Source organism: Rousettus aegyptiacus, unplaced genomic scaffold (assembly GCF_014176215.1).
Source record: "Rousettus aegyptiacus isolate mRouAeg1 unplaced genomic scaffold, mRouAeg1.p scaffold_m13_p_14, whole genome shotgun sequence".
Lineage (NCBI taxonomy): Eukaryota > Metazoa > Chordata > Mammalia > Chiroptera > Pteropodidae > Rousettus > Rousettus aegyptiacus.
Genome location: NW_023416289.1, coordinates 30,736,326 through 30,759,560, shown reverse-complemented (window position 1 = coordinate 30,759,560; position 23,235 = coordinate 30,736,326). Strand labels below are relative to the sequence as shown.

General features: G+C 38.3%; 1 protein-coding gene and 1 pseudogene across 4 annotated transcripts in view; one reads left to right on the top strand and one right to left on the bottom strand.

Moving 5' to 3' along the window:
• Positions 1 to 23,235, top strand: part of ANKRD11 (ankyrin repeat domain 11) — a 190,358-nt gene that overhangs the window by 5,201 nt on the left and 161,922 nt on the right. The window lies entirely within an intron of this gene.
• LOC118611624 lies at positions 13,487 to 13,605 on the bottom strand (annotated as a pseudogene).

The window sequence follows — 23,235 nt, the reverse complement described above, 5'->3', positions numbered from 1 at the left end:
TTGGTTTGGGTATAGTGAGTTGGATTTGTACAATTTTAACTTTTAGGTAGTAAGGGATAAGGGGAATTAATTGTGGTTGAAAATATTTAAAAGGTACCATTCTAGATCTTAAGAAATTCCACAGTTCTAAAGCAGAGTTCAGTGGGTTTTCCTTGTGAAAGGACTGAAAGGCCTATTACTGGGTAAGGCTTCTTTGATGACATGCACCTTGCCCCACACTCCCAAGGCCAAGGTTGAGGTGGCTGTTGGGAGCCATGCTGTAGTGCCTTACTGAAGGCAGACCCAAGTTTCCAGCTCTGCCCTTGGCATCTGTGCAGTGAATTATTTATTATCCTGCAAATCTATAGGCACTCTTTTTCCACTTGTAAAGAAACCAATGCGCACCTGTTCACTGTATAAAAATGCTGGCATTTTCGCAACGTGAAAAATAATTTTAATAATTTTTTTGTCAAGGTTAAACAAAATTTATGACATCTTCCCCAGTTACTTGTTTAACTCTAAAAAAATGTGACCTTTAAGAATGGCTGGAATTGCAATTTAACTGTTAAATGCTTAGTAACTGTGTGATATCAGGTTATTTTACATCTAAAATGTAGCAAATAGAATTCTTTTCTCAGCTCATTAGTGATAGATGTCCCTTTTTCCTCTCCTTCCAAAGGCAGTCTTCACACTGAGAATGCTAATGTCCTGGAATAATTAACATTTCTAAATAATGAGAAGATTTCATAGAGTGCTTGGTTCATAAGGTTTTGGCTAAAGTTATGATTTGTTTGTTTCCACTGCATTCATATATAGCAAAATAAAAGACTTTCATCTAATTCTGGGTGATAACGTAAACTTGGGATAGTTATGGTTATATTGTGTAAACTTCATCTAAAATAGGGCAAGAGAACCTTATTACTTTTAAATGAAGCCTTGCCTACTATGTACCAAGCTACTAAATGTGGTTTTACATCCTGTAAAACAGGAAGTAAAAATAAAAAATCAAAAAAACCCCAAAGCAACACTCTTGAAGGAATTAAACTTTTTTTCTTTTAAATCACTAAAATGCCTGGCTAAAGGATGTGTAGAACATTTAAAGAAAAAAATTTCCCTTTTTGCAATATTACAAAGAAGAAAACCGGGCCTTTAGGGGTCTGAAGCTGTTTTGAGAACTTGCAGTATTAGGTTAGTATTCCACAACCGCTTGGGTGATTCTCATTTCAAGGAATTTTTAAACTTTGCGATTGATTGATTGATTGATTGATTTAATTAATTTATTTATTTTTGGCTAGAGGTGTATATTGAGAGTACCTGCATAGCTATTTTCATTACTTTGAGAATAATCCTTCCAAAATTTGGAGTTTTTTAGTTTATTGTTTATTAAATTTGCTAAAACTCAAAATGTTTTCTTAATAGGAAAATTTCCCCCTAACACTTGAGAAAGGGTAATCTTTGAATTGTATCTTTTATCTTTTAGTGTGAAACTTAGAAAAGTGATGTCCTTTCATTCATAGCCTAAGTAATTTTTAGCAGATGTAACTTTATGAGATTTACATGCAGACTGTTTTCCTTTGGTGAAGAGATTAGATGTGATTCTGCTAAACTTGGGTTCCATCTAATAGACTGAAAAGAAGACTGTTGAATTAATAACTTTAATTTTTTCAAAATGTATAATTAAGTAAAGACCAGTGGCACAGTGAAAGTATAGAAAGTTGGGGAGAAAAATCTCTGTCCTGAATTTAACCTGTAGCTTCCCCTTTCTTTGTTAGCTTTCTTCTAAGCCCCCAAATATGTTCTCTAAGAGGGATGGGGACATACAGATGGAGGGTCTGTTAGAAGAGGTGACACAGGAGGTTGTGAGAGTGGAAGGAAAACATGCACTCAGAATTTGGAGAAAGTGTGTTTTTTATATTTTAGTCCTGTCATTTGTTTTCCATTCCTGTTGTAACAAATAACCATAAATTAGTGGTTTAAAACAAGATAGATTTATTATTTTATAGTTCTAAAGATTAGCATCCTGACAAGGATATCACTGGGCTAAAATCGAGGTGTCAGCAGGGCTAATTCCTTCTGAAGACTCAATGGGAGACTTCATTTCCTGGCCTCTTCCATTTTTTAGAGGCAGTTCACATTCCTTGGCCCAGGGCCCCTTCCTCCATTCTTAAAGTCAGTATTGCATCTCTCTGACCTTCTAAAATCACACCTCCTCCTGACAATCTCTTCTGCCTCCCTCTTCCACTTTTAAGGACCCTTGTGATTATATTGGGCCTACCTGCTTAATCCAGGATAATCTCCCTATCTGCTGATTAGTAACCTTAGTTCCACCTGCAACCTTAATTCTGCTTTGCTGTATAACTTAAAATATCCACAGGTTCCTGGGATTAGGATGTGGCCCTCTTTTGGGGTGTTATTCTGCTGACCACACACACATCCATTCCATGGATACTGTCATAACAGGAGGTTGGACCAGATTATTGTGCAGCTAGCTGGCTCAGGTGCAGCTTTGCTTCACCAGAACCAGTCTTGGCTCTTGGAAAGCCTCAGTGCTATCGGTCAGCCAATATCTGGCATTCATGAGGGATCAGTGAGTGTGGGGGAAATACATATCCTGGACATGGTTTTGTTTTAAATAAACCTATTTTGGAATAATTTTAAATATACAGGAGAGTTGCAAAGTAGTGGAGAGATTTCAGTTGTATTCTTTATTCAGGTCTGTAATGTTAACCTCTTACATATAACGATGGTAAAATTGTCCAAGCTAAGAAATTAACATTGGTTTATTGCTATTAATTAAATTTCAGACTTATTTGGATTTCACCTGTTTTTCGTTTATTGTTTTTTCTCTAATTTTTTTTTACTGTTTCAGGATCCCACATTGCAGTTAGTTGTCATGCCTTACTTAGTGCCCTGTCTGTAATGATTTCTTAGTCTTTTCTTGTTTTGCATGACCGTGGCAGTTTTGAAGAGTATGATCTTTGTTTTTTATGTCTTTGTAACCATTCACCCATTTGTCACGGTTGTAAAGCTGTTGGCTGGTTTATCTGATTTTTTCTAATTGTGGACTGCTATACAGTGGTAGAACATTTTTGTTTTTTTGCAAATGGATGTGTTTTATGGAGGAGGCCTGTAATACTTGAAAAACTTAGCCTTTTTTCCTGCTTATACTGATTTAGTTATTTATTGATTGTTCATTGTGTGCAAGGCTATGTTGTAGAAACAGGTGACTGAGCCATGGCCCTGCCCAGAGATTGAGGAGAAGGTGATGATGTCTCAGCGTACTGTGAAAAGAGGCAAGAGTTCAGAGAAGAGAAAACATTTCTGGCTCTGCAATCTGGGAAATATAATGGAGGAAGTGCTGTTTCAGAATCAGTGCAATGTCAGTGCGTAGAGAGCAGGGTGAGGCCATTGTAGACTACAAGAAGGCTCTGGACAAAGGCTGGGGGGTGGATGTAATGTGAGAATGTCAGGTAGACTTGTTTGAATGTGGAGCCCATGAAAGAAAATGTTAGCAGATAAAGCTAGGAAAATGGACTAGAGTCAAATTGTATAGGACTTTGAATGACGGTACCCTGCTGAAGGGGAGGCTTTATATTGCTTGAGGCAGGACATGATGTGTCAGTCTGACAGTGTTAGACAGGCCAGGTGAAAGTCAGAGTGCCTGGGTGAATGGAAAGCCTTGTAGTACTCCTATGCCTAAGCATGGGATGCCAAGAAAGGGGCAGCTTGTAGGAATTTGGTGGAATCAACTTAGGTTGTTCACTGCTTATGAAAGGAGGTAAATGTAAAGTCACTGTTTTGTCTTTTTGTTTCTACTTTTACCCTCACCATATTTTGCTTTTGGATGGCTATCAGGTTTAACACTATTATAGAAAGTAAGAAGACCATTTTCCAGGGAAAAATGTGAAATATCCAGTTTGAAATGGTGAAGGGTTTAAAATTTGTTATAAGAATAATACTTGAATTCAGATGAATGGCGGAAATGCCCATCCCAGGAAAGTGACTGAGGAATGAAGTGCATATAATAGAACCTAGATGGGGGGCCTGTCAATGAGGGAGGGACCTCTTAGGCAAGAGGAGGAGAATCTCTCATCTTGAGAAGAGCAGTTTGGGCTAAGACCTTCCTAAGAGGATCTAGAGAATCTTGAAAAGGGGAAGGGGCTCTTAAAGTGGCCTGTGCAGGCAAGTTTTGAAGACTCATATTTATTTAAAAAAATGCTTGAATATGAAATGGTAAGTTGATTCAGAATGGATAGAATTGGGCAAAGAAGTGATAAACAGTTTTATAAAGGGACAGGGTAAAAGAGATGGTGAAGAGAGGGCTAGAAGGGAAAACTAGGACATAGTGTTGACTTTCTGTCTTGTGCCTGCTTCATGCCACACTCCATCTCTGTACTGTGACGAACCTGAATGCCCCTGGCCTTGTGGTGCTTGCATTCTGGAGGGAGGAATGGGCAGGCAGCTCGGTCAGGAGAGGAAATGCTATGTAGAGAAATCTGATGGGCAGAGGCCAGGACCCTGGGATTGGTGACAGACAGTTCAGCTCAGCAGACGGTTTGTTTGAATACCTCTTATGTTCAAGACAGAGTTTGGTCCTTGTCCTTAAGCAGTTTATTTCAAGACAGGCCAAGGGACAGTTCATTTTGGGTCCGTACAGGAGGGGCTAGAGATTTTGAAGTAGTCAACGTGCTGGTGGAGGCTTAACTGGGGATGTTGTTAGTTGTCCAAATTCATTGTTAGGCCTATTGTGGATTGTATTTTGTATCGCCTAGAATTCTATGTACATAGCAATAGATACCTAATCAATATTTTCTTGAAAGATCAATCTTGAAAGTTATGATTTTCAGAAAGGGCTTATGTCCTGAGAAAGGAGTAATACCTGGTAGGAAATACACAATAGTTTGTGCAAGAAACATTTACTATGTTAAACCTGTGCCAAGCATATTAACTAGTGTGAGAGCATTTGTGATGTGCCTCCAGTCAGTAGAATGTAGCCTTTATCCTACTCTGTCACAGCATGGTTTATCATGTGCTGTGATCCGAAGAACTTTGTCCTTTGGTCTTTCTGTGGGTAGGCAGCAGTGAAACTCAGGTGTTTAGTTTAGGGAGCCATTGGTTGGTGACTGTCTATGTTGTCTGCACCGTTTCTGTTGGGGCTCTAAATTGCATGTAGTTTATTCAAAGATGCAGAAATAAACGGAGAGCAAAAGTAAATGTTTTGGGCAGCCTGACCTTTGCAGATGCTCAGAGGAAAGCGCACTTGAAGGGAGTTGCTTCAGGGCCAGGGTGGGCCTGTGTGCCTGTGCACTTAATTCCTAGTGTTTGTTTTTACTTACACTCTCAATACTTCTGCTAAATCCCTTTGTTATTAATCTTTCCATAACATTAAAGCCTTTTACCTTTTCACTGGTTGACAACTGCTGTTTATCTGATGGAGAGGACTTGTTTTTACAGTTGTTACACTGTTACAGGGCTAATCCCACGCACTGTCCTTTCTTGATTAGCAGACCACATTTTGAAGCTACAGAGCTGTGCAGTCAAGATCTGTAAGTTACCCGTGACCTAACTGATCACAGTGGGATGGGGGATGGGGTGAAAGTCTCAGGCAGGGGTTTTGGTAGCCACTGTGCTTCTGTTTGGCATTTCCTCACTCTACCCGAGGCTGGCTTGTCATCGTCCTTTGTTTGTTTGTCCAGGATGCTTTTGAAGGCTATGCTTTCAGTGAATTAGGTTACATTAAGATAATTTAAGATCTGTGGGCTTATCAAGGCTATTTGGTTTCCAAGAGTTTGCAGCTGGGGCTGAAGTCAAACTGTCCTGGGCTGTTGGGTTTTAAGGTGAAGAGAAACACTTTGTGCCCCCTCTCACCTCAGACTCTGATTTTTTTATGGGGTTGTTTGGAGCAGACTAATGTGAGCGATTTTAAGCCATAGCAGAGCATTAAATAATAGATAAAAAGTGTACCAGGTATCTGCTACTGTGGTCCCAAGCTTTACCTGGTTTTGAAAATGACAGACAGCTTTAGACTTCTTAGGGGAGGCTGTAAGTTGGTTGTGGGGCATGTAAAGGAAGGGGAAAGATTTGTAGCAAACAGAATGTTAACGTGTTTCTTTTGTCCCTGGTCTGGCATGCAGGTATTAATTCCAGCTCACACCTCCATTTATAAGGCTTGAGAGTTAGAACCTGTGATTTTACCAACAACATGGTGTATTTTTAAGTTTACCCTGTAAATTTTTGTTTATGGTAGCCAAGTTTCTTAAACCGTAGCTTTTACTATTAAAATTTTAATTACTTTTGTCATCTATTAACATTTAGAGCTAATAGACAATCGCACAAATGAACTTAGTTCATATGATTTTTTTTTTTCTTCCTGAATTAAAGTCACGGTTTGACTTGGAAGCCTAGCTTGTAATTCAGAGACGTAGACCCTCATTAATAGTTGATACTGTTTGAGGATGTTGACTTCCCTGAATAGATTCTTCTGGTATTGCTCACTGCATCTTGGGAGAAAAGATTTCCTTTAATCCATGGTTCTCCCTGGCTCCCATCATAGGGGAGAGCATGCCTTGCCTGAAGGTGTTAGTGTGAGGCTGTTAGGTTCAGGGGGGTAAATATGCTGTGGATGAGGCAGTGGATTTTAGGTTTCATGTTCTTTTGGTCCTATTTCTCAAATATTATGACTTGATTCAGTAATAAAAATTATTCTTTGGAATGTAAAATGTAAAAATCAAGTCCATTCTAGATGTTAGTGAGTTTATTAATGGTTTATTTTAATATCATATTATTATTTGTGTTCTTACACTTTGTTTCATGGAGCTTTCTTTAATTATTTCATGCACAGCAAAAGGAACCATTAACATAGTGAAAAGACAATCTACAGAATGGGAAAAAATATTTGCAAACCATATATCTAATAAGGGTCAAAATATCCAAAATATATAGATAAGTCATATAACTCAAAAGCAAAAAAACCCTAAAATACCCCATTTAAAAAACGGGCAAAAGACTTAAATAGACATTTCTCCAAAGATATATGAAAGGCCAACCATGAAAAAATGGTCAGGATCACTCGTCTTTAGGGAAATGAGAATTAAAACCATATGAAATATCACCTCATACCTATTGGAATGGCCATTCATTAAAAAGATAAACGCTGGTGAGGATGTAGAGGTGTACTGATGGTGGAAATGTAAATTGAGGCAGCAACTATGGACAGAGTATGGAGGATCCTCAAAAAACTAAAGACAGAACTACTATATGATTTAGCAATTTCACTTTGGGGAACATATAGAAAGGAAACAAAAACACTTACTTGAAAATATATCTGCACCCCCATTACTATTATTCTCAACATTATTCTCAATAGCCAAGACATGGAAATAGTCTGTTATTGACAGTTGAATGGATAAAGGAATTGAGTATATACACACACATACATAGATAAACAATGGAATATTATCAGTCATAAAAAAGGAGGAAATTCTACCATTTGTGACAACATGGATAGACTGTGAAGACAATGCTAAGTGAAATAAGTAGGAGAAAGACAAATGTATGAATTCACTTATATGCGGAATCTAAAAGAAAAGAATGACAACAACAAAAAAAGAGATCAGATTTGTGGCAACCAGAAGTGGAGGGTGAGGGAAGGGAAAATTAGAGAAAGGTAGTCAAAAGATGCAGACTTCCAGTTATAAGATAAATAAGTCATAGAATGTGTTGTACAATATAATGCCTATAGCCAACACTGCTGTACAATATATAGGAAAATTAGGAGAGCCTAAGAGTTTTATTACAAGAAAAACATTTTTTCCTTTTTTCTTCTTTTTACTTTATATGAGAAGATAGATGTTAGCTGAACCTATTGTGGTTATCATTTCACAATATATGTAAATGAAACTATCATACGATATATCTCGAACTTATACAGTGATGTCTGTCAATTATTTTTCAATAAAACTGGAGAAAATAAAAAGACGTTTCCTTCAAGGTCTAAGTAGTACGTATCCAGTACTTGGAGTGCTGTTTAAAAAAAATCTGTGAGCTGGGCAGGGCCAATGGATTTCCTGCTCCCTTGGAGGGCCCTGGTACTTCCCACGGAAGCCTGTGTAGCTACCACCTTTTGACCACTGCTCCCACCTCTGTCATTGTTGTTAGAGTGCTAGTATATCTGTACATGCCTTTGCTTTGAAAGGTAATTAAAAGATAAACACATGTTGTCTATAAATGGAATATATTCAGAAGCAAATCTCAAATGCTGATTGAGGGAAGTAGATTTTTCAGACTGCTTTAAATAGTCCTCAGTTTTATTAAAAATAATTTCTGAGTAAGACATTTTAAATATCTTGTCACATTTGTTTTATTCAGGAAGCAAACCTGCCTTGTAATTAATGTTTTTTAAGTGGCACTACATTTTCCTCAGGTCCGTTATCTGACACCTGAAACTCTTTAAGGGTCATAGTTCTCAAGAGACATTGTTGAGTAGGAGACCCATTGAAAACAGGGGGACATATTGTGACATATCAAGGTACGATATTTACCTAGTGTGAAGGCCCAAGTCTGTCACTGTCAGATGGTTTAGTTTAGGCACCTTTAGCTTTTCAGCCTACCTCATCCTGGAAAACTTTGAAATAATCAAGGTGTCATTCTGTTGAGGTGTGGTTCTTTGATGTTAGAGTTATGAGAATAAAGGGTTTTCATTAAGCATCAAAAATTGTTCATAAGAAATTTTAATGAGGAATATCTTAGAAGAAGCTGCCATTTGTAGCCAGATGATTTAGGGAATGTCTTGGCAATGGCTTTCCCCCAGGCAACGGGTGAAAGGACAGGGTGGCCTGAAGGGAGGTAACCCCCAGTTGGTGTATGACTGTTGAGCAAAAATGAAAGAGACACATGAGGACACTGCTTGGCTGCTCTTGTGAATAGGATGTCCAGGTTGCTTCTGGGAGCAGTCAGTTAGTGAGGCCTGAGACCTGATCTCTTTAGGACATTGTGTGCTGACTTGGGGCTGAGGGAATGATCATGTAGGGACGGAGACATCACATCACATTGGTTAATAGTGTAAGGATCTCTTTTGAGAATTTTGGAATAGGATGTTTTTAGTTTCCTCTATCAGTTTTTGTCTCTACCCACCCCTTTTTTACTGTTGCAATCAATGTCTGGGAGGGTGATCGTTCCTATGTGCATTCCTGTTTGTCAGACCCTGGTCATAAAAATAGGGTCTTCGAGTAAGGGGGGTATTTCTTGGTGTGTGCTGCTCCCCAAAGTCCAAGTCCAGGTGGCTGAGTAGGCCACTGCCACTGCTACTGCTGTGTGCAGGTCTTTTGTGTCCTTACAAAAACCGAAGTTAGAAATTATTCCTGAAAGAGTCAAACACAAAAAACAACTTATTCAGCACTTTAACATTAAGCTATTTTTTCCTTTTTAATATTTTTTTTTGTATCTTATGAAGCCATAACAAATTAGAAATAGTAGATATGAAGAAACAAATATGAGGTCCAGTTTTTAACAGTTTAAAAATTATCAGTCATTTAATATTTTCAAAATTTTTACTGTGACCTGGTTTTTCATGAAGCACAATTATATCCAAAGGCGGGGGAGTCACCAGTACTTTGAAAACCTGGTGCAGAGCGAAAGAGAACAATAGTAGCAGTATTCACAATAAGCCAAAACATGGAAACAACCCAAGTGTCCATTAACAAATGGATAAACAAAATTAGTACATACATACAATAGAATAGTACTCAGCCTTAAAAGGGAAGAAAACTCTGCTACAACATGGTTGAAATTTTACCTAGTGCAGAAAGAGAACATTAGGAACAGAGAAAGGATGACTTCCCCCTACAATTTCGCTAACACTCTGACATCCTGTGGGGCCAGGTCACAATGTGTTGGGGAAGAAAGGGGATCATTTCTGGTCCTCATTTTCAAGAAGATTTAATGTTTACGGCTTATAGCTAAGCACCTTATATCAGGCATGCCAGTTCAATGAAGGAGGTATCTTCAGATAGTGGAAATATGCTAGTTAAGTGAAATCCTCTTAGATACTATAATACCCATGTTTTCTAGGACTACGTTGGGAAGTTCTTCATCACTGTGTTGATTTTGCCTTTTACTTTGTTCAGTTTTAGCTAGAGCCCTCTCCAGGTACGATTGTAGAGTTGCGGTTTGTGACCTTGATTCATTAATTCTCATCCTTTTGTATTTTTTTAATTAGGATAAAATATAAATAACATAAAATTGGCCATTTTAACCACTTTTAAGGGTCCAGTTCAGTGGCGTTAATTACATTCACATTGTCGTTGTATTATAACCATCACCAATCCAGAACTTTTTCAACAGTCCAAACAGAAATTGTACCCTCCACCCCAGCCCTTGGTAACCACATTTGACTTCTCTAGGTACTTCATAAAATGGAATCATACAGTATTTGTCCTTTTGTGTGTCTGGTTTTATTTAACTTAACATAATGTCCTCAAATTTCATCCATGTTGTAGCAGAGTTTTCTTCCCTTTTAAGGCTAATACTCTATTGTATGTATGTACCAATTTTGTTTATTCATTTATCTGTTGATGGACACTTGGGTTGTTTCCATGTTTGGCTTATTGTGAATACTCCTGCTATGAACACGAGAGTGCAAATAGCTGTTCAAGTTCCTGCTTTCAGTTCTTTAGGGTGTGTACCCAGGAGTGGAGTTGGTAGGTCATATGGTAGTTCTATGTTTAACTTTTTGAGGAACTGCCAAACTTTTTTCCACAGTGGCTGCACCAGTAACACATTTTTATTTTTTTAAAAGGAGCATTCATTTTTGACTTTATAAAAATGCAGAAAAGTAGATTAAAAGAATGGTAAAATAAACATCCTGTATACATCATTTACTTTTAACATCGTTTTACCATATTATTTTGTCGAAATATTTGAAAACAAACAACAGATCCACAAACTCTGCAGTTAGGACAACTTCCTACAGTCACATTACCTTTGTCACACTTCTCAGATAAACAGTAATTCCCTATTATACCTAGTTGAAGGATTACTTTTAATACTAATTTTGTAAGCATGTATTAGTATAGTAAACTTGAGCAATAAAATCAGTGTCTTCTCTCCTCCCCCAACTTGTTAGTATGAAAAATTTCAGAAATATGGAGAAGCAGGAGGAAGAGTACAGTGACCACCTGTATACTGCAATCTTTTTTGAACCCTTGTTAACATTGTGCCATATTTGCTTTGTCCGTGCATGTGTAAATGTTGCCCAACTGTTTGGAAGTAAGATGGAGACCTCCTGACAGTCCATCTTTATAGACATCTTTGTAAAATGATTGTCCTCTGTGAACTGCAGCACCACATCACACCTAGGAGAATCATGTTACATAGTATAGTCCCTTAAGTCCATAATCAAACTCTGGCTGACCTAAGTATGCCTTTCATTTGGTTGTCTTTAGTGTCTTCTAATGTCAGAAAACCCTCCTGCTTTGTTTTTTCTTCATGAGCCCAGAGCAGTAGATAGTGCATTCTCAAATTGTCTGACTTTTCCTGGTTTTGTGATGTAACTTGTTCCTTTGTCCTGCATTTCCTGTAAACTAAGAAGTTGGTTTGCAAAGCTTTTTTAGAGTTTAATTAAACATTTTACCTTCAGAGATACAATTTTTTGGTTCAGAGTATTTACACAATGAAAAAGGATCACCCATAGATTAGTTCTTGGTTGCAGAGGGACATGTGTATCTTTATAGTAGGAAGACGTGGTGTTCCCCACCTTAGCTCAGCATCACTAATAACTGATTCACAGCATCGTTTTAACCTAATGTTTAACCTGAGTCTGTGTTAATGACCATATGCAGTGAGGAACCCTACCTGGATCCTGGTTTTGAGGGAGGGAACAAAATGGTTTTTAAAAAATGCTTAGAGGTAATGTTAGCTAAACTTCAATTAAAAAATGTTTGGGGACCTTTGGACATTTAAGTATGAACTAGGTATCACATGATATTAGTAATTGTTAATTTGCTTATGTGTAATAATGATTTTGTGGTTTTGTAGGAGATTATTCTTTGCGCCAGCTATGCATAGACAAAGGAGACGGAATGTGAACCATTGAGTCTGGGTGAGGGGCTGACACACGCATTTATGCACTGTGCTAGTTTCTCACTTTTTTATGTTTCACATTTTAATATAAAAATATTGGAAAATACTTTGTAGGTGATGCTTATATACTTCATATTGCATTTGTTTCCTGAGATATAAGTGTGACCTGCTAAAGTTTCTCTCTCTAATGGTGTATGAGACCGAGGAAGACCAAAGGAGAATTTTTTCTCACTTTGTTTCTTGAGCTATTTGCTGTCATTAACAGATGTTCCTGTTATAGCTCTTTACCCGTTTTTCCCCTTTTACCCTTGACTAGCTCCAAGTTTAATGAGCTCCATGTATTATAGATTGCTAGCTGGATTTTTTGTGCTAGTCTGTGCACATGTATTTGTTATGTGTTCTCCGATACAGGGAGATGGACCCGCCCGAAGAGACTCTCCAAGTCAGGACCATGTCTGGTCTATGCCTTAGCTCCTCTGATGCCTCCCAGAAAGCTGGATTCACAGGGAAGTGAAGAGAGGGTGTGGTTTGGGGAGGAGAGAGGCGGTCCATTCAATGTCTACTTTGCAGTGAGCGTAGCGAAGAACACTAAGATTTTGGTTCCAAATTAAGAGTTAAAGACACTTATAAAAGTACATGTTTAAATGACTTAGGTCTGGCCATTTTTGTTGTAGAAAATATATAAGTAATTTGAATAGTAAAAATCTTAAGATTTAATAGATAGAGAGGTTGGCAAGAGTTTTCAGGTCAAATAGAAAACAAAAGACTACATGGTGTTGTAGTAGATTTACATTCTTGTCACATGTTTTAATTTTATTTTGCTTTTATCTTTATGCTTACTTTTTCCATTGAAAATAGTGATTTACTTTGTGTAGGCTGGCATGGGAAGTCTTTACTTCTGGTTCTTAGCTTCCTTTCCAAACCTTGGGTGTCCCTGCATGTACAATCATATGGGTGTGTATACAGTGGTTTATACAAGTAGTAGATATTCTGTACTTTGCTTTTGTCGCTTATTCTTGAAATTTATTTTGTATTAATACCAATGGAGTTGCTTCGTGTTTTCCTATCATTGTGATAAGAATGTACCACAGCTGATTTAACTTGTCTATTACTCTTACTGATGGATATTTCTTTGTTTTCAGTGTTTTATTGTGACAGAATAACATCTTCGTGAATACTTTTGCATGAGCATAGCAGTATCTATTTGTTATGTTTCTAGAATTGCTAGGTCAGGGGTTATGGGTATTTTGATTTTGATTTTACCAGATTACTTTCGGTTGAGATTTTGCTGGCTCACACCTGCCAATGATGTGAGTGCTTTCTATTTATTTTTAATTAAAAAAATTTTTTTTAGGTGAGGCAACTCTTGGTTGACCTCACAGATTGCAAGGACCTTGTGAGTTTACAATCCCTATTTTTAATTTTTTTATGCCTATAGCACCTGGTCTTCCTAAGTGGTCTCCCATCCAAGTGCTAAGCAGGCCCAACCCTGCTTAGCTTCTGAGATCAGACAGGATCAGGCTTGTTCAGGGTAGCATGGCCATAGACTATTTATTTTTAAAGACCATTTTTGTCTGCTCTATATTCTACATGTTTTGAAGTGGCCTTGGTCAAAAGCAATAAAATTCTGACCTTTGGGAGAAGTGTCAAATTTCTAAATAGGTTTAAAGATTTCACCTGTTGAGGGGCTGGCGTTTATATTTTATAGAGATTTCTCTATTTTTGTCTAGAAAAGGCTGGGAAAATTATCGGTTTGACAGTTAATGTTATTTAAATGGGTCATGATTTTAGTTCATAATCATGCATAGTAGCATTTGTATGTCTCCCTGGTGTGCAGCACTTTTGGACTACAGAGCAGCATTACCATGGTGAGTGCTGTGAGGTTAGTCCCCTCTGAGTTTCAGTCATCTTCAAAGCCAGAATAGGCTTCCCAGCTGAAGGTCACCTGTGGGTCTGGAGGAAGGGGAAGCATCCCCTTGGACTGTCTTTTTTGTGAGGCTAAAGGAGCTTCCAGAAGCACCGGTGGGTTTGGGGAAGGAATACTAAGTCAAGGGAAAGGGGTAAGGCCTTGTGTTTGGAAATGGAGGAGGGCTGATGACTAATGCTAGCTTCTCCTGCTTGTGTGTATTATTAGACTGGCAGTGGTCATGGTGGAGTTGGCAGAAATGAGGTGCTAGGGCCTCTTTCTGGAAGAACCAGTCACCCCAGTCAAGCATGAGATCAGGGAGAAGAGTCTTTTGGGGCAGCCCCGTCCCTGGGGCTTGAGGTCTCAGCGTCTGTAGCTGCTCTTTGGAGAGCCACGCCTGGCTGAGTCAAGACCTGCCCACTTGCCCAGGCAGGTGTGGGCCATCAAGAGTCCAGACACCTCTCCTGGTTTGGCCAGGTTTTGGTTTGTATTTCTTCCTCTCGTTGACATATAAATAGTAGTTTTATTGTTATAAAGCAAATCACTTTATTGTTCTGTAAACAACCTAAGAACAGAGGACAAAATGAAATATTAACATTCTTCCAATTAGAGTTCTGACTCTGCCTCTTAAGGGGAGCATGGCTTCTGATTGTGTTAGGTTATTAAGATTTGTGACAAGTAAGAATTAGCTTTAGGGACTTTGAAGACAAGGTCTTTTTAATTTGATTCCATTTTTTGGAGAGTGGGTTGATGTGCTCGAATTTGGTATTGAGAGAAGGCATTGGCTAAGATTATTTTGGTCCTAGAATTTGCATATTTCTATCTTCATTGTTTTGCTCAGCTGTTTTGTGTTCTTTATCTTCTCCCTTCAGACTTCTGAGAACATTTCTTGCTGTATTCAGATATTAGAGCAGAGGTCAGAACTTTGATTTTAATTTTTTATACTTGTTGGCTTACTGTTCTATCTTTTGTCACTGTCTCTTAGTTTAAAAATGGAGGACCCAACGTACTTTATTGATATTAGTACTCATAAAATGGCTTTCTGACTTCCGATGTAAACAATCTAAAATTATTTTAGAATTTAAAGAAAAATCATTTTATATGAATGGTGAATAAATAATTAGCATTAACGTTATTGATGTCATCTACCTAGTTCTTTATTAAAATGTTTTTCCCGACTGCAGTATTTCATTATAGTAGAGCACAATTTTCATGTAAAACTAGTTGCTTTATATTTCCTTTCTGGTTGCTATAGAAACAGTCCACTGTGGTAGTGAGTGCTAATCAAGTGCCAGGTTACCCAGCTTTTATAATGGGGCTCACTGTTACTCAGCTCTAGCTCTCATCCTTGCAGCCCAGCTTTGAGGGGTGGGCCCTGAATTGTCTTCTTTTTTCATACCTTTTGGTCACAGGAGGATCAGGATCTGGATGATTAGAATGGTGTGATTTTCTTTCCCTCCAGGTTAAGTGTACTGGGCTTTTGTTCTTGGGCTGAGTGGTCATGAATTTCCTTCCTGCTTGTGGGTCTTTGTTCAACCCCAGTGGTAGTAGAAGACTTCTCCAGCCCCCTCTGCCCGTCCTGTAAGGTCATCTCCCAGGAAGCAACCAGGAGGATCTGTCGAAAAATTACTGCTTGAACAAGGAATATTAGAATTTGTCCTGAATTGTGAAAGTTCCTACTTCCAGCCCCTTAAATGAGGTCCTCATCGCACTGTACTAGGAGAGCCAAAAGAGAGAGGGCGGCAGGAATGGTTCTGTACACTGCTGAAGGGAGAAGAGAGATGAAAATGAAACCCAGTCACTTCTGTGCTCAACCTACCAGCATGACCACCCTGGAAGATTTGTTAGATTTTTTGTGAACTGTAGATCAGTGAATTTTAGTTTATTCATTATTCTGGGGTTAGAGTTGGCAGACTTCAACCTGGAAAACAACATTCTTTTAAATTATAAAAAACTTGTAATATAGTAATTGTTGGAAGTTACAAGGTCAGAACTTAGTCACAGCGTGGTAGATAATCTGAGTAATAGCTTGTAAAGAACTTAAAATTTTGAACGTTGTTTCTGAGAGGCCTGGCTCTCTTTTTGGCAGCATATATCCAGCCATTATTTGTCCATGTAAGGAGGTGGCATGGAAGAGTGCAGAAGGGATGTATGTGTACTGCTGCATAAAAAATGTCTACAAATGTGGCAGTTTAAAACAAACACATGTTTATTGTGAGAAGTTTCTGTGGGTCAGGAGTCTGGGCACGACTTAGCTGTGTCCTCTGCTCGGTGCCTCACTTGGTTATGGTCCAGGTGTCTGGTGGAACTGGTCTCAGCAGAGGCTGGAATAGGGAGTGGTCTGCCTCCAAGCTCTCTCAGGTTATTGGCAGAATTTATCTCCTTGTGGTTTTGAAGTCATTGTTTGCACACTGGCTGTCACTTAGAGACTGTTCCTGGCTCCTAGAGGCCTCCTGCAGTTTCTTGTCATGGTCTTCTCACAAGCCAGTAATGTGAGTGTTGTGCTCCAGTCTACTAAGTCTTGGGTCTCATATAACATAATGTAATCATGGGATTGTCACCACGCAGACTTTAACATGTAATGCCACCTAATCAAGCAGGAAACATCCCATCCCCTTTGCCATAATCCATTGGTTAGAAGCAAGTCACAGGTCTTGCACTCCATAGGAGGAGGTTACATGAAGGCATGGACACTTGAAGACAGGTCACTGGGATCACCTCAGGGTCTGTCTACCATCTGGGGTGTCCATTGGAATGGGGTGCTCATTAGAACTCTCATCCCCTGCATTCTGATGTACTATGTCTGGGTGGCATTTCTTTCTTCCACCACCTGTCATTGCACTGTGGGCCTATTGGCCACAGGTAGGAGTAGAACCAAGACTGATCCACAGGTTGCGTGGAGAGAGTGCTTGGTTTGATAGTACATTTGTCCTGCCACCTTATGGTGTTTACTTCTTGCCTCCTGTTCTCAGCTATCCTGCCTGCCTCTTAGATTTGTGGTAAAGATAGATAAGATAGTGGGTGTGGTCGGTGAACCGTTTAGGCAGGGCTTGTGGAGTGCTAGTCTCTGAGCCAAATGAACTGAACTGCCCCTTCTCCATTTTCCAGGCAGCAGATTTGTTCTTTTGGGAGAAAGTGTAGGATTGTCAGTTTGTTGTAGCCTCTCAGACCTGCTCCCTCAGCCCTGGGCTATGTGGAGTGCAGTGGGCCTTTCATGAGGAGCATTCTCTGAAGCCTTTTAGACAGCATTTAGCACTGTTTATTCTGCCTCTTAAACATCTTCTACTAGTCTACTTATGTCTGTCCCCCTTGTCACTACCTTATAGCTGGTCCTCTTTATTTTCCTTTTAATTACTGCAGCAGCACCCTAACTGGTCTCTGACACTTCCATACAAATACCAAAGTGACCTTTTAAAATGAAGTTCTAATTCTGTTATTTCCATTTTTAGAAGAGACTACCATCTTCCAGTTCTTAAATGGTATGCTTTCTGCCTGGAATTCCCTGCTTCCCACTTTCCTTTGGTGATGCCTACTCATTTGTCAGGCCTCAGCTTCCCAGTGAGTCCTCTTGATCTCATGACTTAGCTCTTTTGTTGCATGTGGCTTCTGCCCCCATTTGACTAGATGCTCAGCTTCTGTCTTTCCTCAATTTATTGTTCTGTGTTATAATAATCATCCTTTATTTAGCTATCTTCCCACTAAATGAAACTCATTTTATCTGTAAGCACCAAACACAGGGCTTGGCACACTTATGGCGATACCTAATAAAACTGTCACCATACATCAGCTTTTAAAATAGAATGGAGAGCAATGCGGCATGTTTGTGACTCCTGGTTACTCTAGTATTATGTCTATCACCTATGGCTGTCTTGACCCACTTGGCTTTTCATTTGTTTCAAGTGTCAGGTAGTCTGCTTGCTTCATTGCTGGATTTATTGTGTGAGTCTGAAATGATTTCTTTTATTGTTTAGATTTCCTAAATATTGCACCTAACTTAGAGATATTGGTACCCTCTTGCCATTTTTGTGCAAAAATAAAAGCATAGGTGGTGCATGGATTTGGAACATGGAGAAGCAAGCTCACGTCCTTGATTGTCTCCTATTCTCATGGTCTACTTGTTGTTCTTAGCTGTTGCTTCTGTTCCTGGGAGTGTTCACTCAGCAGCTTTAATACCATATCTACAGCAGAAAAAGGATGGTAAACCTGCTCTTGGATAGAGAGTGAATATAGTTTTTAAAAAATCAAGGTAAAATGAGCATTGTAGCATGGCAAGACTGCATTCACCTGACAAGACCTGATAGGAAGATAAGTACTTAAAATACATAGCTAAATAAATGTCCCCTCTCCCCTTCTTTTCTATGTGGTGTTGCATATAAATTGAGGGCCTGATTTGGATAGTCAGTTGGACAAACATCTCCTTGGTGGCTTCATTCCTGACCTGAAGCTTTTGCTCAGAGCAGCCTCTTGATAGAGAATCACTTCCTTTTGGGCAACTTGATGAGTTTGCTGTCTTGTGAAACTAATTTCAGAGTTTTCCTTAACTTGCTTTAATCACGTTTGAGATTTATGTTCTTGTGGGGTTCGAGGTCATGATGCAGGGATTCATGCTAGCCATCTTTTAAGTTTTGTGTTCAGCTGCTTAAAGGCTGTGATATGGATATTGTTAGAATTTCCAAATAGTATGTAGTTTGGGGCTCAATAGTGCTTTTAACTTTAGGATATAGAAGGGAAGGGATTGCTTTCCTGAGGGGCTGATATTTTCTTCTCCTAAAGCTATCAGATTAACCAATTTTCCTGCCCAAGTTTAATCTGGACACATGATGTCCATGGCTTCCTGTCCTCAACTTGGCCACTTATATATCCTCTCCTCAGAGTCGTATATACCGATCTTCACTTCAATTGATGTGCACGTTTTTACTTTGCTTTGTGCATGCCATACGGCATATCTCACCTCAGACCTTTTTATATAGACTAGGGATTGTAGGCAAGGTTTTGAGCCATAACCATGGGTAAAATCACTTAATTTCTCTTTTTGTTTTTCTCAGTAGAATTATATCTGCCTCTCAAGGCTATTTTTTTTTTTTCCTATTTAATGAGCTAATGACTATTAAAGCAAGTAGCACATAATTCCTAAACAATAATTTATTTTTCCCTCCCGTTTTGCTTAGCCAACGCTGATATTTGATGCCTGGTAACTGTTTTTTTTTGTTTGTTCATTTGTTTTGTTTTGTTTTGTTTTGTTTTAAACTACCTTTATTCAGGTATTATTAGCATACAATAAACTGGACTTGTTAAAGTGTTAGAATTTGATAAATTTTATCATATGTATATACCTCGATTAAGATAATGAGTATATCTATCACCCCCAAAGTGACTTAGGACTCCTTCATAATCCTACCCTTCCACCCTGCCCTCCTTTGCCCTGGTATGCTTTCCGTTACTGTAAGAGTACCTTGCATGTTCTAGAATTTTATATAAATGAAATCCTTTCTCATTGTTGTTATATCTTTGTCAAAAATCAGTTGTCTGGTAGGTCTGTTTCTGGACACACTTCTATCTCATTGATCCCTTTATCTGTCCTTAGGTCATAGCACACTGGCGTGATTACTTACTGTAGCTTTATAATAAGCCTTGATGTCTGGTGGTGGTAGTCCTTCAAACTTATTTTTTGTTTTCAAAATTGTTTTGGTTATTTTAGGTCTTTTTCATTTGCATGTGAATTTTAGGGTCAGTATGTCAAATTGTATGAAAAAATCTGAAAAAATCTTCTGGGATTTTGATTTGGCTTGTGTTGGCTGTGTGATTGAGTTGGAGAGAATTGACATTGTAATGTTGAGTCCTCTGGCCCATGAACATGGTATATTTTTCTGTTGACTTTCTGTGTACTGCAGTCTCCAACAGTGCTTCAGGTTTCAGTGTAGGAATCTTGGATATCTTTTGTCGCCTTCATCCCTAAAGTATTTAATTTTTAATGCTGTTGTAAATGGTATTTTTTTTAAATGACTATTTTTGTACCAGTATAGATGTCAATTAAAAAAAATTGATCTTGCATCCTACAGTCATACTAAACTCATTTATTCTGGTTACTTTTTCATAGATTCTATTGGATTTTCTATGTAGATGATTTTAACCACAGATGAAGTCAGTTTTACTTTTTTCTTTCTAATCTGGGTAACTTTTATTTCTTTTCTTTTGATCTTATTTCCCTGACTAAAAACCTTCAATGTTGACAAGAAGTGGTGAGAGAGAAGTTCGTCTAAGGCCTATTTCTGACCATAGGGGGAAGCATTCACTTTTTCACCATTAACTATGATTTTAGCTGTAGGGTTTTCATAGATGCACTTTCATAGATGCACGGGTTGAGGAAGTTCCCTTTGATTCCAGGTTGCTGAGTTTTCATCAGGACTAGACCTCGGATTTTATCAAAAACTTCACATCTATTGAGTTAATTATACTGCTTTTTAAGTTTGTAAATACTGTGAATTACATTGATTGTGTTTTGAATGTTAAACAAATTTTGTATTCTGAAGTTAAAACCCACTTGGTTCTATTTGTTGCTTGGTTGTCTTTGTAGCTGGTTGATGGGGTAATTGGGCTGTGGGCCACTCATCATCCAGCAGGTGGGCTGACTGCTGTGTTTGTGGAAGAACAAAAGCAGCAGCCCTGTGAAGTCCAGAGTCTGGGAGCTCTCAGCTTCACTCCTGCCTCATTCTGCCCTGCAAAGCAAGTCTTAAAACCAGCCCAGAATTAAGGGATGTGAAATTCTACCACTCTGGCTCATGATGGGAGTAAGATGAGTTTGTTTACTCTCACATTACAGGTGTGGATAAAGGAGGGCAAGCATTTGTGCCTTGCTCACAGTCTACTGAGGGGAAGGCATGGCCATCTTAATAGCTTGCACCCAATTATCCTTACAAATGTTTAGTTCTCTTTCTTGTTTTTCCCTTTCAGGTTAACAGTCAATCACTAAATTAGTAAATCCTGCTTGTCAGGTTTCCTGATTGCAGTGTTGAAAATTGTTAAAGAACATAGGTAGAGAGTAGCTCATTTGTTTTATCTGATTTTTATAAACAGTACCCTACAATGCCTTGATTGTTGATGTATCTATGTATGTACACATGTATATATGTATGTGTGCGTGCATATATGTATGCATGGTGGGTTGCATACATAACAGGTTAGTGGGAGCAGGCACTATTCGTGGACTTATGTGCAGGCACTGTTACCTGTAATCTGGTACCTGCTTTTTTTTTTTTTTAAACAGCAGAAAAGAATAGCTTTATTAGAAGGGTAAGTAAAGCAACAGTACACTTCTAGATGTGGAAGTGGGCTTGAGCAAGAGAAAAGTGGCTCATGGGCTCAAGGGCCTGATATCTGCTTTTTGAGGCTGAATTTATCGGTTTCAGAATGTTAGTTGATGGATTTATTCAGGAGTTAGTATGCTTTTTCTCTCAAAATTTACTGAGATTTTAGCCAACAACAATGCTAATCTTCGTCAGGTACTTAAATTGTTTGTGTGCCAGGCACCGTCCAAGTGCTCTGTATCTCCCTAATGATCTTGTGTGGCCAGCAGGATGATTACTATTTCACTAATGACCATATTGAGGTTTAGCAAGGAAGTTAAGAAGTAAGGCTTTCAAGTTTTAGATAAATGAGGGAATTATTTATTTTTCTGAGAAATGAACTGTCAGCAGCAAAACTGGGCTAGTTACATAAAGGAACATGAATGTATTCTTCGTATATTAATGTGACATAACTGCCCCATGACCAGTGGAGCAAGTTCTGCTAGCATCTTTTTTAGGCACAGTGTTGAGTTTATGTCTATATAACTTCATTCTTGTGTCATCAGCATCCTGACATTTGTGATTGGTGACTGTGTAGCTGAGTAGTCTTCTTTCTGTAGATGTGATGTCTTTGGAGTAAACAAGAATCACATAGTTGTTGCTGGATGCTCAGCAGAGGGATTTTTCTTTGGTGGTGTAGTAGAGGAGGAGCTGAGATCACCCACCTGCTGGAGCAGCTGTTCTCTGTGGGAACTGTTCACTGATGAATGAGCAGAGGACACGCTCTGTTGTCCTTTACATTAAAAGTTTGACTTTTGTGTCATTGGCTTCTTGAGATGAGAAAAATCTGGTGCCAATCTGATTTGTAATCTTTTAGGGTTTTAGGATTTTATGGGAATTTGTAGGATTTTCTGTCCTATCTGTGGGATTCTGAAATTTCACCACTAATTGTTAAGGGTTGGGTTTGACTTTTTTATACAGCTTAGTATTTAGTAGCTCTTTAAGTATACAGGCTTATCTTTTTTAATTCATCTCTCAAAAGCTGTTTGTTAGGGGCTAGTTAGTAAATATTTTAGACTTCGTGGGCCACAGGTTCTCTGTTCCACCTACTTTACTTTGCTGTTTTTCCACAAAGGGAACCATAGACCATACATAAAGAAATGAGCGTGGCTGTGTTCCAGTAAAACTTTATTTATTGACACTGAAATTTAAATTTCAGGTAATTTTTACTTGTTATAAAATATTCTTTTTTGATTAGGCAAAAATGTAAAACTATTCTTAGATTGTAGATTGTATAAAAAATGGCAGTAGACCAGATTTGGCCTTCAGGCCCCAGCTGATTTTTGTCTTGAAGTGTTCTTTTTAAGTCTGAGCCATCTTGACTTTGCTCCTTTCTCTATATAGTTTGATTGGATTTTTTAGACTTCGATTATTTGTCCTTCTGATCTGGTCAGCTACTATTATATCATTCTGTTTTCTAGTGTTGTAATGGATTTATTCTTTCCAAAATATTTTCACTTTAAGAAATTTTAGACTAAACAGATAGATTCCACTATTTTGACCTAATAGTATTGACATTTTTGTAAACATAATTGCACTCTGGACAGGAAGGACTTTAACCTATATGTGTTTTGACTTATACAGAAGAAAAGATTTTTTTTCCTTAAGTAGAAAGCTGTAGGGACATTAAACTTAATAACAATCATAAATGCATGTATATTAGCTTCAGGAATTAATTTTGAACTAAATGGGAGCTAAACACTGCTGTAGAATAACACAGAAATGAAGTATTTATGATGACTGAGCCTAGTGCTAATTAGGCTGCTTGTAAAATGAAGCTTTTGACAAATGGAAGTATATCATTTATTAAAAAGATGCTGAGATGGAGATTTTGCAGTTACTACTATGCAGTACTTCACAAATCTGGAAGAGGAAGACGATGATTTAGTCTTCTAAATATTCTAAGAGCTGAGTTACTAGTTAGTAAAA